Here is a 16,406-nt window from a genome sequence, read left to right on the forward strand (position 1 = left end):
ACAGTGATTTTGTTTTGCTTGACTTTTGGGCCATGGCATGATGATTTTCAAGACAGCCACACCAACTCCACCAACTGTCAATTAAACGTAATGGCCGTGGATTTTTGACAGCAAATTATATGGTTCTGGGATGGGTAGCACTAAAACAGCTTCCATAAAAACTGACCGACTTCTATGATGCTTTTCCTAGTGTGAAGAGTGAGATTTTTTCTCTCATTGATGGCTATGGGCCCCCCAACGATTCTTGTCAGTTATGTGTGCTAGTACAGTATGAGCCTACCACTGTCAATAGTAATAATTTAACAGATGAATTGACTGATATATTTTTGAAGAGAGTGTGAGATTGTGAAAGGAATCATGAAGAGCATTGTACCGTTTTATCCAGCTATTCCCCTGAAACTCTCCATCAAACTTTGAAGCTCGATATGAGATGAGAGTTTGGTTTATTTTTCTCATGCTTTTAGTGACGCAGATTAAAAATTGTATTTCCCTGAAGGAGTTTTTCATCCAGAAATGAAAATTCTGTCACCATTTACTCACACTAATGTTGTTTCAAACCCGTATGCTGTATTTTTATTCTATGGATCTCAATGACATGGCAGTGCAGTTCATAATCATACACATGACACACTATTAAAGTTTGAAACGGTCGTCGATGCTCCATCTTAATAATAGCATGTTAATAACATATTGATGGTATTGTTGATTTTGATGTTGACGTTGATGATAATGATAAATGATTGTTGTAATATCTTCGTCGTCGTTGTCGTTTGTGTTTTAGGGCGAAAGCAGAATGTATTAAAACTGGAAAATGGAATGACACAAAATCCATACCATGTAGCTAGTAACAGTGCATATAAATTATAATTCTTAATAGATTTGTTCCTTTTCGTTTTATTCCTTATAAAATATTGCTGCATACTGCTACTGGTTTGTTTTCCCTACAGTTGTGGGCTTTTCAATTCGGTCTCAATGTTTTCCTCTTGCATTTCTCAATGTCTTAACACCATCCTCTGTTTGTTTCAAGGGCAGCCACGCATTCAGTGGGCGATCTCGTTGTCCAGTATTTCTCGCGCTCTATCCTTCTATTCAATTCTATCTCTTTTCTCACACTCAGCCTGCCAAAGTCCGTCATTATTCATTTCATCTTAAAGCCCTTACTGTTATTGTCTGATTCCATTCATTGACTATAATACATACAGTATGTCTCACTAATAAATGCACGACAGCATTAAGGCCTCGCTACCTTACACAGCAAAACAAAATACATAACTTCTTAACGGACTGCTGTCTGTTTAGATGTCTGTGGAAATGCAGCACAGAATAAACCTAACTTGAGGTTTTCCAGATGGAAATATCAAATGTAATAAAATCCTCTTGGTATGTACAGACTAATTCTCTTTTTAGCCTCTTAAAGTCTCTTAAAGAAATCTTAAAACTTGGGAGACAAACTCTTAGGTCCAGTTTCACAGTCAAGGCTTAGCTTATGCCTTTGTTAAATAGGGATATTTATGTCACTTTTATAAAAATGTAAAGACATTACTGGTATACATCTTGAGACAGCACTGACAGATTTTAAGATATGTCATTGCAAGTTATTTTCAGTTAATACAGCTCAAACATTCATTATAGTCTTTGGACTAGCCTTAAAGGGATAGTTCGCCCAAAACAGTTACTGACATTCATCTAGGGCTGCAGCAATCGATTATTTTAGTAATGGAGTATTCTACAGATTTTAACATTGATTCATTTTTTATGATGTTTTATTGTTTTAAATATACTTTTGGGCAGGTTCATGACTGTTGTTTGCATATAGAACTGTTCACTGAATATATTTCTATCATAACCAGCTTCCTGAACTTCAGCTCAAGGTAAAATGATTTGATTTTCAGGAATGATATAGGACTCCTCACATCAAGCTGCTTGTGGTTTAGTTTTTTAGGTCTGAATATTTATAGGCTATTTCAGCTGATGAAGGGCAACGGCATACAGTACCTCTCTGTTTTACCTCTCATTTATTCTGAAAATAAAATGAACGCTGAAGAATAAATACAAAATCTTAAACTTATTTGGCCTCGATTGTCCTAGAAAATAAGTTGTGCTCTGATATTAACTTTTTCTTAAACCTGTGACCTTTGAAAACGCAAATTGAAAGTAGAACAGACTGTCTGTTGGGTGAAAACAAAGTCTAAATTGAAATTAAACATGGATCACTGGATGTGCTTTAGAATTCCGGCTTTAAGTGTTTGCTAATTTTCCACATGGGGAAAGTGAATAAGACCACCACATGTTAAAAGATGTGGATTCACTGAAAGGAGTAATTAAATCAATCAATTGCAAATTGAACAGCTGTTGAGTCATAATTAGCTTTTTTATTGAGTACTTATCCACCAAAAATGCTAATACTCTGTTCCAGAGTGGGTCACTGCAGACTTGGTTGCGTTCCTTCAGGAAAACTTGTAACCTTTCCTCCCTTGCCCTTCAGTGCTAACAATAACCTGTTGTTTATCAAAATAAATGAATGTTATTAAACGCATTTATTGGTCTTTTTATTGATGCAGCACCCTTATTATCCTCATCAATAGGATGATACTGATGCCCTTGTATCCATCCCGTAGGTCATGGAAACAATTCATCAATTATGCATCAGATCAGAGATGTATTGACACATCCGTTAAGGCTTTTATTGTGTACTGCCAACCGCTAAAAATGAAACAGGGTGCCCATGTTTCATTTAAATGTTGCATTCAATTTAAGCATCCCTTCAAATAAGTGCTATACCTGGGTTTAAAAAAAATCATCAAACTCCATTGTATTGTTTATTAGTATTCAGGCAGATGACAAATTCTTGTTTACATGTTTAGGCTGTGTAGGCAAGGACATGGTGCATCATTGAGTTTTCATAAAACTCTTGATATGTTCAAACTAAACCCACAATCATGTACTTGGGAAGGTCATCTATGACCATCATTCATAGTCAACGTTTTCACATTGATACTTTGCAGATTTTGTGTGATTCTTGTTCTTTTTGTGGCCTGTCCACCTACGAACGTACTCTGTTTTTGGTGTTGTTGAGTCACATGTTGCCATGTGGAGTCTGTAGTTGTTCTAAACCAAATATACACCACAAGTTAACCAGTGTTCAAGGGAAAGTTCCCCCAAAAATGCAAATGCTGTTATTTACTCACCCTCAAGTTTTTCAGAACCTGTATATATATATATATATATATATATATATACTTGTATACACAAAAATACATTTTAAAGAATTTGGGGCACTGAACAATTTTGGGGCTACATTGACTAACATACAGCCGTTGATTTTTTTCCAACTATGGTAGTCAATAGTGACCCAGAACTGCTTGGATACAAATATTCCACTTAATATATTTTTTGTATGTGTTCAGCATTGCAACAAAGTTTCACATTTTGGAACAACGTGACAGTGAGTAAATGATGACAGAATTTTCATTTTTGGGTGAACTTACATCCTTTTATATCGATGAAATGCTGGACTGGATTATTACAAACAATTCATATGACGTCCCATAAGAAATCAGTGCTTTTAAATGAAAACACTAAAATCAGGCTTTTTCATTAAGGCGTTCCCAGATGTACAGCGTGAGCTCCCTGCTGGGTGTGTGTAGCAGGAGGAGGAAATGATTGGAAATATAACTGTGGGAAATGAAGATCATAATCTTAAGAGCAGGCAGAGATGCTGGAGACAGCCTCTTACAGCTGTGACATCGGATATCAAAGCAGACTCTTTAAAGCAAACCGTATCCGACTGCTAACTTAGTCGGTGGTGACATGTGCCATGAGCGAGAGGGATGAAGCAAACGCTTTCTTTAGGGCTGGGCCATGTTAAATGGGGTGGGGGTAGTGTGGGCGAATGAACAGTGAAATCTTTACAGAGAATTAAGTTAAAGTGATAGTTCACCCAAATATGAAAATGCTGTCATCAATTACTCAACCTCTTCTCATTTCAAACCTGAATGGCTTCTGCAGAACACAAAAGAAGATATTTGTTGTTAACTGGCCTCCATTCCCTTGCATTGGTTTTGTGTCCATACAATAGAAGTATGCATTCTCACAAAATGCATTTTGTTATACTGTCTTTAGACACCTTATTGCTTGTAGGTGGAATATTTTGTAAGTCACACATTTTTCTTCTATCCCCGTGTGAAATAATAGTGGCAAGATGGATTGTTGACTCTGTGTTGGTAAAATGATAGAGCTTCTGGTAGGACTGTGTCATTTTAACCACTAGTGTAGAAAAGTCAATAAAAGATCAACACAAGAAAAAGCTTCCTGTTTCCTCTGTGCGTGATTGGTTGTGTTAACAGTGAGGCGTATAGAGATGAGGGATATGTGACATTTCCCTGGGAGCCCAGCACAAGTCTTGGCTTTGTGTGATGACTTCAGCTGACCATAAACGGCTGGTAGCTGTTACTCATAGTCTGAGTCATAGTCTGAAGCACACATAGATAGCAATCCATTCTGCCGATACTGACCTCACTGCGCCGCTATATATATTCAATCCTAGTTTTTAAATTAATTTTATTTCAATTTTAAGTCAAAAAAATGACACGTCAGGTAGAGCTGGTGCACTGTTCGGAATACCTTTGTTGAACACAAAAGAAGATATTTGAAACCAAACAGATACAAATTCATTATTATAATAAAAATAAAAATGTTCAGTTTAGATTTCGTGGTGACTGATGTGATCCAAGTGAACTCAGTGTTCTTTAAACATGACTCCAGCAGGAGAGGTCTCTGGCAGTCTTGACTAGCTGCCTGCTAGTGAGATGATAAGGTTACATTAGGTGGTGGATGCTGTCCATCTCTTTGACAGCACTCACTGTTATCCTCAAAACCACTGTCACTTGACTCTCAAAGGATGGCTGTGTATGTTTGAGTGTGTGGGTTTACTTTTAGGGATGGAGATACATTTGTTATTAAAAGCTTTTTGCTTTTTTCGTATTTTAGGGATGATATTAGCAATTTAAGGATGTTGTCAGGGTCCTGGTTGATGAAGGACTGAGAAGCCCTCTAAGGTCCTCTATAGCAGTGGTTCTCATACTTTTTCATTGAAAGGCCCCCTTTGTGTAGAGTGCATAACTTTGCCCCCCAAATAAAAATTTATAATCTTAAATTTAACCAAAAACATATTCAGTACTGGAACATTTGGCTTGTGGTCTTATTAATATTGTGTGTGTGTGTGTGTTTAACGGTCTGTTCATTTATTTCTAATGTGACTTAGCTGACTTCCTGAAAACTGTTGGTGGATGTGGTAATTTAGTGGGTATGAACATGAACACTTTATGAATTATAAATTCTCATTACTTCTCATTAGTCGGGGTTTAAATGACAACATATCACATTCATTTATTTTGTGTCCCTGGATTGCATCAAAGATTTGCTTTTGACCAGTTTATTCTCTAATTTGTTGTCTCTTAAATATCCTAAATAATATATCACTTGGTTTAATCAATAATTTATTACTGTATTCCGCATTCCGCATTCAAATTCTGCCCCATATTTATCTTAAGTATAAGCTACTTTCATAAATTATAAAGTAAATAATGTTTTTTATAGATTTAAAAACCTACCAACAGTTTAGACAGAGTTTCTGCTTATTCAAACATTTGCTATGACATGATAGATAATACTAACAGTGACAAATTCCCACTGGTCTTTACAGCATACGACAGGCCCAATCTGTCAAAACGTGAAGCCCTCCCAAAAAGCAGCTAAACGCTGGTGATTTTTGACCAGTCACACTTCATTTCTTAAATCTGTCATTAGACGCTAACCTAACATCCTTTGATGGCGCAGAGACTCAGGACTTTCCGGAAATGCCACAACCTGCTGCAAGCTCTCTGCGTTCGTTGCTTGTGACAGTCGCCCCCAAATGGCCCGAGCCGTTTTGTAATCTCTACAGCGCAGTCCTGCTGTCAGTCATCTCTATATTGTGTTTCGTGAGTAGCCTTCAGTGAAATCTTTGAACTTCAGTCACATGGAGATGGTTCTGCATCTGTTAGAAAATTATTTTGAGGGAATTTCAGAACATAAACGAGCTAGTGTGGCTCCTAATTCACCACACATCTGTCCACATGTCTGTTATTTTTTATCTTGTTTCATTAGGAACGGGTCAGTTTTTAGTCAGTTTTATTTTGTGTGCAAAATATACCGTCTTGGGCCTGACCTAACATAAACAATAGCTATGACTAGATGTTGTGGATTGACCACCTAATGCCAATTGTTTAAAGGTCTTAACCACTTCAGCACTCTGATCAGGGAGTCGGAGTCATCAAATGTCTTTCAATCATTTATTTGTACAGGGTTTCACCATGTAGCACATACACATGCTGATATGCATTGGAGGTAGTTTCTGCAATAAACAAAGTAAATAACTCAATGTCTAACATAAATATTTCCATACTGTTAAAACAGCACATTTCAAATGAAGTGATAACTCAATTAGCTTGCCATTATGCAACTAGTAACTACGGGATGCAAACAGAAGGTGCCTATTAATAACTTATTGTACATTACACCACATCCTCATTACGAAATGAAAACATATAAACTGTATATGAAACTACAGACTATGAAATGTTAAAATAAACACTAATAAACATAGTACGTCCGAAACATATTACATTAGAAACGTTAGCAAGATTAGACGCGATGCTAGCGTCACTTCCACATGCGTTTCACGTAATAAATAGACTATCAAAGATCACAAACCGCCATGAAAGTTCATGAAAGTTCAGACTGGCATGCGACCAGATATGTTAGAGATGGTCATTTGTAAATAATTTACAGAAGACGAATTACATTTTGTTGTCCAAGTACCTGTTACTTTGTTCAATGACAATAAAGATCTAATCTAACCAATCTGATGACTGTTGATACAAAAGGAGGAATATGGAGTCAAGGGTCCGGAAAACCAGCTGTGTGAAGAAGGTTTTGTGTTTGTTACAGGGGGCTGTCTGTGTGAACTCTCACAATTAAGCTGCTGTTCTGAAAAGGTCTCAAACCTTGTTTGTATGTGTTAGTGACCACTCATTCAGTATTTATGTTTAGTTAGTTAAAACGCCTCCGTTCTAACGTTCACTTTAAAGGGATTGCCATGCAAGGAGTTCTGTTCTGCAAAAAAAGGTGTCTAAAAAGAAAATCTGGATTTTGGAGTCAGTTGAATCAATGTTAAAATGATTAAGTTATTTTTCAATAGACACATTCTTTGTTTTTGTGTGAAAAGAGGGTGGGTGGTGGCAGTGGGGCTCATTGGGTACTCAGCACCCCTAAAGCTCTGACCCTAAAATCGCCCCTGGATTTGGTGTCTTTGGTACAAATTGGCCTTTATGGCCTTGAATTATCATTCTGGGTAAACAAGGGCCTGTATTTACAGAGAAGCAGCATTTTTGTTTGGAGAGAAACACATTATTGTCGGTCACGACAATGTGCTTTGTCTCCGGTTTCGTCTTTGGCCCTACCCCTCACGTTCTCTTGTTAGCTTCCCTTTAGTGTTTCCTTGTGTTTGCTGTCCTGGGTGGATTTGTTTTGTATGACTTGCCTTGCCAATTATTATTTGGTCTTGCCGTAACATTTATTAGTAAGTCTAATCCTGTGTTCTCATTTTTGCCCCATTGCGGGAAGTCTTTTCTTCTTTTTTGTATTTTAGTTAAGTCCCATCGTGGGTTTTATTTTTGTTATTAAAGTTATTCGTGTGTGCACTGCTGCCTGGGCTTGGGTTCTTCCCCACCCTCATTCCTGACATTGTTTTCTATGCATATTAAATTAAAAATGTATATTAAAACCTTGCGTTATCATGCTGATACCTGAAATAAAATGCACTTCAGTTAGGATCCACTGATAATCATGACGGCACAAGTATGAATGCCAAACAGCTTCACAGAATTAAAAGTAAAATAATGAAGCTTGGATGTGTGTGAAAGGAGAGTATAGCGTCTGGGGAGCTGCCGTTGTTCATCCCTTCTCATTTGTGCATGCTCAATCTTACATTATGAGCTGAGAAAGATTTCTGATATTATGCATTTCTCTGCAGGGTAAGTTATTAGCGCCTGAATAAGGGAGAATTGACGGCGATGGCGGGTTAAATTGTCCGGTCATGCATGTCTTGGTCATGTACATTTTTGCACAGGTACAATATCTGAATGTCTGAATGTGTTTTTGTGATTACCACTGGCTGTAAAGTCATTAAACATCATTATGATTTGATCAAAAAAATCTGAAAATGCTATTCTGGTTCGTGTGTGAAAAACAAACGTATGCATACCCTGGATGAATGTTTCATGGTATAGGAACCAATTGCATTTTATTTTCCTCATCTTTCACGGATTTAGCTGACCGGTCATTTATGTAGACATCCTAAGACCAGACGCCGACCAATTCACCAAGCCATATGTATTCGATTTCAGTTTCCTTACTTATATCGATTTATTCATGTGTATGCTTCACTGTTCCATTTCCCGGGGCAGCTCATTTGCTTGTGTGTGTTATATCACATACATTACGGGCAGATGCATAATAATCGAGCTGATTCCTTTAAAACTACAGCACAAGAACTGTAGACACAAGCTATTTAATTTTGCTATGAATGCACTGCATGAATGAAAGAACTTATAGTGCATGTTTGTATGTTTTAATTTTGCCACCATTTCATAGGAATGTCTATTAAAAGCGCAATTTGCGTGCCACTTTTCCTCAGCTTTCAGGATGCGTCTGGGTGCAAGCTTGGGGATGATGATGCACAAATCTGGGACAGCTGCATCGCTCCCCCACTGTGATCCAGGCTCTCGACTGTATCATGCGTCTGGATATGTGCCTGGTTACAGCTTCCAATTATTTACAAAATTTGTCATGTGGAAAAGAACCTTTACTATGTTTGCTAATCGAGATAAAGATATGATCGAGATAACCGATACAGAGATGTTAGCGGGAGAGTTCACCCCAAAATGAAAATTGTCATCTACTTACTCGCCAGAGGCTATCGTTCCAATCTTAATGTTCGCTTGAAGAGATTTTACCCCTGAAGGTAAGAGGTTACACTCCATTCAGTCCATGGCACACGGAAGCACTTCACCTGTAGAGAACAGTCGCTGGGGACACGAGAACGCAACCGGCCACACACATGCAGCATGTTGATCGAATGGATCAACGAACGTCACCCAATGGAGGACAGATGTCAGCTGCCTGCCTTCTCATTCCCACAATCTGAATTGCAGTTGCAAGTAAATTGGTGTAAAATGAATTAAATCGCATATTGTTGGATTGTCCCAACATTCAGGAGAAGCAGGAGGGTCTAAAGGGGGTTTCTTTTTGAGAGCTTTGAATGGTTGTGCTTGTGGGGTAATACGTTTTGTCTACTCTCTTCTTTTACAGTTATTGCAATATTAAGTGTACAATTTACCTTTGTGATGCTTTAATCGACAGTACATTGAATTTCCACATTCTTATCAATATTCAATATTTGTGTGCATTGGGATTCAAACCCACAACCTTTTGTATTAACACAATTCTCTTCCAGACGGTTTCATCAGAAGCACACGCCTGGCCCCAAGTAAATTTACAGTCTGTATTTGGTCATGATATAACAATTTATTTTAGATTTCATTTACAGTACTGTACAGTTCATTTTATAAAATGTAATAAAAACTACTTAGCAGTAATTGATTATTTGAGGAGGTCTACGGGAAGTTGGATTTGGGCCACATAGCATTTGTTTATTTGCACAATGAAGTTGTAAATTTAGCATTATTTTATACTGATTTTAAAGTTATTTATGAGCGAGATTTAAAAAAAAGAAAAACTAAAGCAACGTGTTTCAAGATTTATATTTCAATTCAATAATATCATTTCCAGAAAGAAATGTGAGCTGAAATGTGAGAAATTTCATCAGTATGTATGTGGAAAAAACTTTTTCCATGACTTTAATACTTTACTTTACTGTTTCTTTGTTTTTTATCTGCAATCATTTACTTACAAATCCTTCAGCTTTCCACTGATATTTTTGAAGCTATTGTGTAAAGACACATCATTAGGCCTTTTTTATCCAAAGCTCTGTGCAAACACTTCAAGGATCTTTGTTTAAAGAAATTCTTAATGAATAATGTATTTCAAATTTCACAAGATTGACTGTTCTATTATTCATAATACATATCTTGCCGGGAAAATGTTTTAGCACGATAATGATAAAATATTATACACGTCACACAGAATTATCTATATTGTTTATTTCAACACAGCCTTGTTGTTATTCTGTTTTTGTCCACCCTCTCTCTCTTCCTCTCCCTCTCACACACACACAACCCTCTCTTCATCTCTCTCCTCTCGTTTACACACCACTCTGTAATTCGTAGCTATTTGTGCTGGCCGCCAAAAGGTTGCCTGCCTCTCTTGCAATCAATCTTTTCTCATTTTTCGGCACGTGAGAGGAATGAAGAATGATCCAATCTCGTAAATTCTGAGAGACAGAACCCCTGCGAAAATCATCTCAAACCGCGTCTGCGTGTCCCTCTGATCCCGTTGCGCCTTAAGCTTTCTCGTGCTGCAAGTATACAAGCAATGCTTTCCTGTCATATTAAACTCATCCCACTCTTCAGTGCATGGGCTTATGGGTAGTCATGAATGACATTTATCAGGGTCCATCATCGCTGTCCCTAATCTTGGATTTCCAAATTCACAGTTGTTGAGGAAATGGAAAAAAAACACTGTACTTTTTAAAAGATTACATACTGTGTTGTCAAAGTTGACAAAAAAACATTTATCCTTTTGATTGGTTAGATCTAAACATACATTTCTTATTTTTTTGGGTGGGGGGGGGCTTCTTAGTGATAACTGCCTGATGTAGTAAACAATGTGTTACTCCTCATGGAAAGCAGGCGTTCAACAAAAATGTGTTTGTTGTTTGTGTTTATTTTGTTGGCCGAAGCAATTTATCAAATGATGATCAAATCAGATGAGCGATTTTTAAAAGATTATTTCCAAATGTGCTTTCTAGTCTAAATGCACGTTCAGCATTTTAAAGAGCTGATCCAGGTGTCTAAATCACACAGTAGAGCGATGGTGTACAGACCTGGTGAAGTTTGCCAGATTCCTGTCTTCTTCTGCGTCTTCCACCGCCAAGTGCTCAAAACCGGCCTTCGAGAAAAGGGAATTGTGCCGTGAAAATCACATTCAGCTTTTCTTTTCTTTGCTCCTGATTAGCATAAATTCTTGGTGAATCATCCACTAAAACAAGTTCATGTGAATAAACAAAACCATCAAAGGGGAAAAAAAATCCAAGCGTTTCAATTTTAAGACCAGTCACAAGACGATAGCTCAATATTTTGTCATTACAAGGGGGCACATTGAAGAGTAAAAGCCTTGGGCTAAGTCAACATGGCAGCTGTCCGCCGGTGTATTTTATCTATTGGATGTACACCTTTCTCCGCCCCAGCATATAGATTGTACTGTCACAGAATTGCAGAGTTGGGATAATGCACTTAGGCGGGGTGGCTCTGGTTATGTGTGTTAGCAAAGAAGCCGCGAATCACTGTGGTGATTGATTCCCCCAGTCAGACGATGTAGATTCACTTTCTCAGCTTGTGTCAGCGTGATTTACTCGCAGTCTAATCCAGGCCTTGAGCTAGTCTGCCACTCTCCCGGGGCGGCTTTTCACGCAATCCAAGGAGAACGAATCTCACTAGTTGACTTATAAACCCAGGCATTTATTGAATTACCGTCAGAATGGCAAGGCATCGCGTGGAACCTTTCCCGTACTTGGTTTAGATGAGACTTACACTATCAAAGGACCTGGAGATCATAAATGTTCACATTGTTTACAAGACTTCAAAATGCCAATAAAGATCTACATTATGGGACGTCAGGGAAAGATTGCAGATGCAGTATTTGTAGTTATGGCTGATAAGATGAGTGGTGTGAAGCTCTGCGTTCTTGTGGTTTGTAAACTCTGGTTTACCTCTTAAATGGGAAGTCGGCGGCTGAATGAGAAATGTGTTGTTGACATCATGACAACAGATTGTTTCCTGTTTCGCTCTAGTAAAACTGGGTGCAATTAACAATGTTTGGATCATCATTCAATTGCGAGAGGAGAACTGCAAATGTTTGATGTCACATGCCTGCTCTGATAAATATGCTAATATTACAATGTAAGAAACCTAACACTTATGTCTTTCAAAGTTTAGGGGGTTCTGATATTTTACTTTAAACCGTTATATGACTCTTTCTTCTTTGCAATACAAAATAAGTCATTGAGAAATGTATCTGGGGTTTTGTGTTCATACAATGGAAGTCTATGGGGATCAATGTTGTTTGGTTACCAACATTCTTCAAAATATCTTCTTTTGTGTTCTGCAGAATAAAGTCATGCTGGTGTAAATTTCAAGACCACTTGAGTTTTAGTATAGTTTTGCTATAAATACTGTATGGTAACAAAAACTTGGTTCATTTTTGTGAGAGGAAAAGTGACAAACACATAATAAAAATCACCAGGGTAAAAGCAGTTGTAGTGGACATTTGCATATACATTTATTAGATAAAAGTTGAATGCATTCATACATTAATATGATCATTGATGAATGTATAATCTCAAAATGTTTTATCAACTTGAAGAGAATGAGAGGTTAGTTTAATATAGCATAGATATTGTTTTACTAAGAGGGAAGAATCTCTCATGTGCATGACCACTGTTTTCCCCCATGAGAGAGATTTTACAGTAATTGGTCTCTGAAGTTCTCATTAGCATAAATGTGACATTTTACTGTGCTTTAATATAATGTTCTAGTCTGCATTTGATTATTTTACTTCCATGAAAAATGCTTTGTTTTCCCCAGCTGAAACTATTCATAAGCTTCAACCAGGTTTCACATAAAGTGCAACTTTGCCACAGAAGTTAAATAATTGTATTTACACCTACTTTAACATTTGTTTGTCTCATCACTTTACATCATTGCTTTTTAATATTTACTATTCATTTTCATTTGACATTTAGAACTTTGTATCACGGTGGTGGAAACTCACCAAACTTTTCATCTATGAAGGGTCTTTGGCTAATTGCGTTCTATGTAATTTTGGTTGCTTAGCAACTAGCAAACCACTAACTTGTTCAAGCATCATATTAAAGATTTGAAGAAGGTCTTCTCTTTATAACCGACAAAATTCCCTCAAATTTGACTTGAAAGTTAAAAAAGATCTTTGAGATATTTATGTAATTGTTGGGCGTGACTATATTTAATTTGATAACAATTAAACCGATAGTGATTAGTTAGCTAGCAACACACAAAATACTTCAGATACAATATGGTGTAACATTGATGCGACCTGGAAACTTAAGCGATTGTACTGTTTGTACAAAAAACTAAATTTAAGTCCAAACTAAGTGCTTTCTCACTTTCAATTCCCGCTTGTTTCTGCTAATTGCATCTTGGAGCTACACTGTAAAAAATATTATATACTGGCAGAAAATTACAGCACATCCTCTGTACTCCTTACGGACGATACTGTTATTCCTTAAACAAATATTTCCATACGTTTACAGTACATTTTCTATACTCCTTACAGACACTACCGTTATTCCTTAAATGGATATTTCCTATTGGCAGAAATAGGGAAAGACACAGAATACGAAAAACTCCTTAATTTGAATACAGTAAATGAACCCCTATTTTTACGGAGCTCAGTTTTGAACAGCGTATTTAGCTGATTCATTTTATTACGCCCAGTTAGATTTTTAAGTAGCACGGTGTCTTTTTCGACTTGTTAAATTAAATCCGTTATTCAGTGCAGCCTTGAACACAAGATACATTTTTTATTTAGAAATGCAAGTCTGATATTTCACAAGATATTTTTGCGAGCTGTGGTGGCAGTTACCAACATGCCTCACAACTAACTGCTTTATAGAAAACATCTTGAGGCCTGTTTGTGCATGTTAATAACATTTGTAAGGATTGCTAACCAGTAATTGGGGTGCTTCTATTGGAATCGGTGCTTGCGTGCTAACTTTTTGTGCATAAACATGTCAAACCCATTTGCATTTATCTGAAACCATGGTTGTAATTGCTAATTTCTCAATTCCCTCCGGTCACATATTCATTCTAGTCACATATCTGGCCTTTCATCAGATGTGAAAATATCAGCTTGATTATGCGATTCCTTGATTCCTCTGCAATGCTTGAACAACTCTGGCCTCCATGCCCAGACTCCCATTGCATCACTGGCATTGAATGTGTTGGATACATTTGGTTTTGGTAGCATGATCTCGGCATTGCACTTCAAAGCCTTTCCCGCGGTGGACTGCCTCAAGGAGCCGCGCATTTGCTGCAGCTGGGCACTGTTGCATTTTATTTATCTGCTGCTCTTTTCTTGCGCTATGGCTTGAGGCAAAGCACATAAATTGACCGTTGTTTGGTCACTTTGAACTTCTTGCAAGCTTGGCTTTTAAAGCAAGCTCAAGAGTTTCTCTCAGGGCGTAGGAGCAAATTGGGTCTGAACAAACTGGTTTCTTAAGCAGAGGAATGCTGTGTTGTTTCCGTCGCATTGAAGCGAAAATTTATAATTTTGCTGCACTTATAGCTTTAAAAGTCTACATTTGGCCAACATTGACATTGCAATGTGTGCAATTGTTTCTGAAGGCGGTTTTGTTTATGCATGTTTGAATCTTGCTTCAGCGGTTCCTCAACCAAATTATGAAATATTCAGTAGGACAAAATAATTCATTAAATTCAACCTTCCTGCAATATGGCCTCTAATATGAATCTGCACAGTCTTTGGATACCAGCAATCTGCCGGCTAAATGCGGAGTTAGGCTGTGAAAAGTCATCAAAGAGGGTCCAATTTTGCTAAATGAATTCTCTGCCCCTCTGGTTGTGTTTTTTAGTTCCGTCATCCATTTCTTGTAGCATAAGTATAAGGCTGTGTTTCTTTAGATGTGTTTAGGGAGGAACTGGCTTGTGAAAACGTACTTAATTTGTGCCGTCTATTTGCATAATGGGTTTAAAACTCTTTAACGTAAAATGCCGGACGAAAAGAACATTTTTGACAAGATCGTCAGGCCTGCTGCAGCGGTGTTTCCTGCCAAAGGAAAAATGTCACTGCAGTCACGGGGTTGGAATTAGCATACTATCACATAGTTTAATACTACAGATCATACTGCTCACGCTGTATACTTCATGCTGTTGTGTATGAAACAGGTATATACTAATAAAAACTGTGAAGTATAAAGTACACAGCATGCAATGATAAACGTTATATTGTAGTGCACTCAATCCTTTCTCAATTTTAAGCTCATCTCCTTGATGTCTTCCTTCCTGCGGAGTTTAATTCCAAACTTGCTTACAATTTTCACATAAACCTAAATAACTTAACAATAAACAATTCAGTGTGTTTGATGAGAGCTGGAAGTAAAGCCAGAAATAGCTTCATACAACCTTCCAATTTCCCCCCAAAATATGAAAGCAGGTGTTCAGTTTAATTTCTTTAATTACAGAGACAATATAGTGTGCCAGCATTTTAACTATTGCTATTCTAAATTCTTGATATGAACAAATATTTTTTTTTGTGCCATGTATTAAAGGGCTAGGTTATCCGAAAATAAATATTTTGTCATCATTTATTCACCCTCATATCATTACAGACGTACACAACTCTTTCTTCTGTGAACGACAAAATAAGATATTTTAAGAAATGTCTCACCGGTTTTGTGTCCCTACAATGGAAGTCATTGGGGTCAATGTTGTTTAGTTACCAAGGCTCTTCAAAATATCGTCTTTTGTGTTCTGCAAAAGAAAGAAAGTCATACAGGTAATGAACAACGTCAGAGTAAGAAGAAACTAATGTGGAAACATATTTGAGGTGAAAATGCCTTATTTATTTTTGAAAATACACATATTATTTTTGTTTCAACATCCCTTATGTTCAAGGGCCATTGTCAGGGTGTGTGGACAGAACCCAAGCGCAGGCAGACTTGATATAAATCACTAAACTTTATTAAAACAAGAGACCCTCGATGGGGAAAACATGAACTAAAACAAGACAGTAAACAAAAGCCTCCCTCAAGGGGACAAAACAAACCAAGTCCTTAGAATAATAAATCAATAATCCACAAACTTTGAACAGGAACAGGAACACGGGTAATCCAGACAGACTAGGGTAAATGTGCAAAAGTGAGCAAAATGCAAAATGAACCGACAAGAGACAGAGGGAAACTGGGGCTTGATAAAGGGAAACACTAACAAGGACTGATGACACAGGGAGAGTGGCGGCAGGTGACATGGATGAAACACTAAGGGAAAGCTAACAGGAGGATTGCACGAGGCAGGTGAGGGGACTGAAACACTAAGGGAAAGATGGATCAGGGCTGGAGACAAGACTAACACTAA

Source organism: Barbatula barbatula, assembly GCF_947034865.1.
Source record: "Barbatula barbatula genome assembly, chromosome: 19".
NCBI lineage: Eukaryota > Metazoa > Chordata > Actinopteri > Cypriniformes > Nemacheilidae > Barbatula > Barbatula barbatula.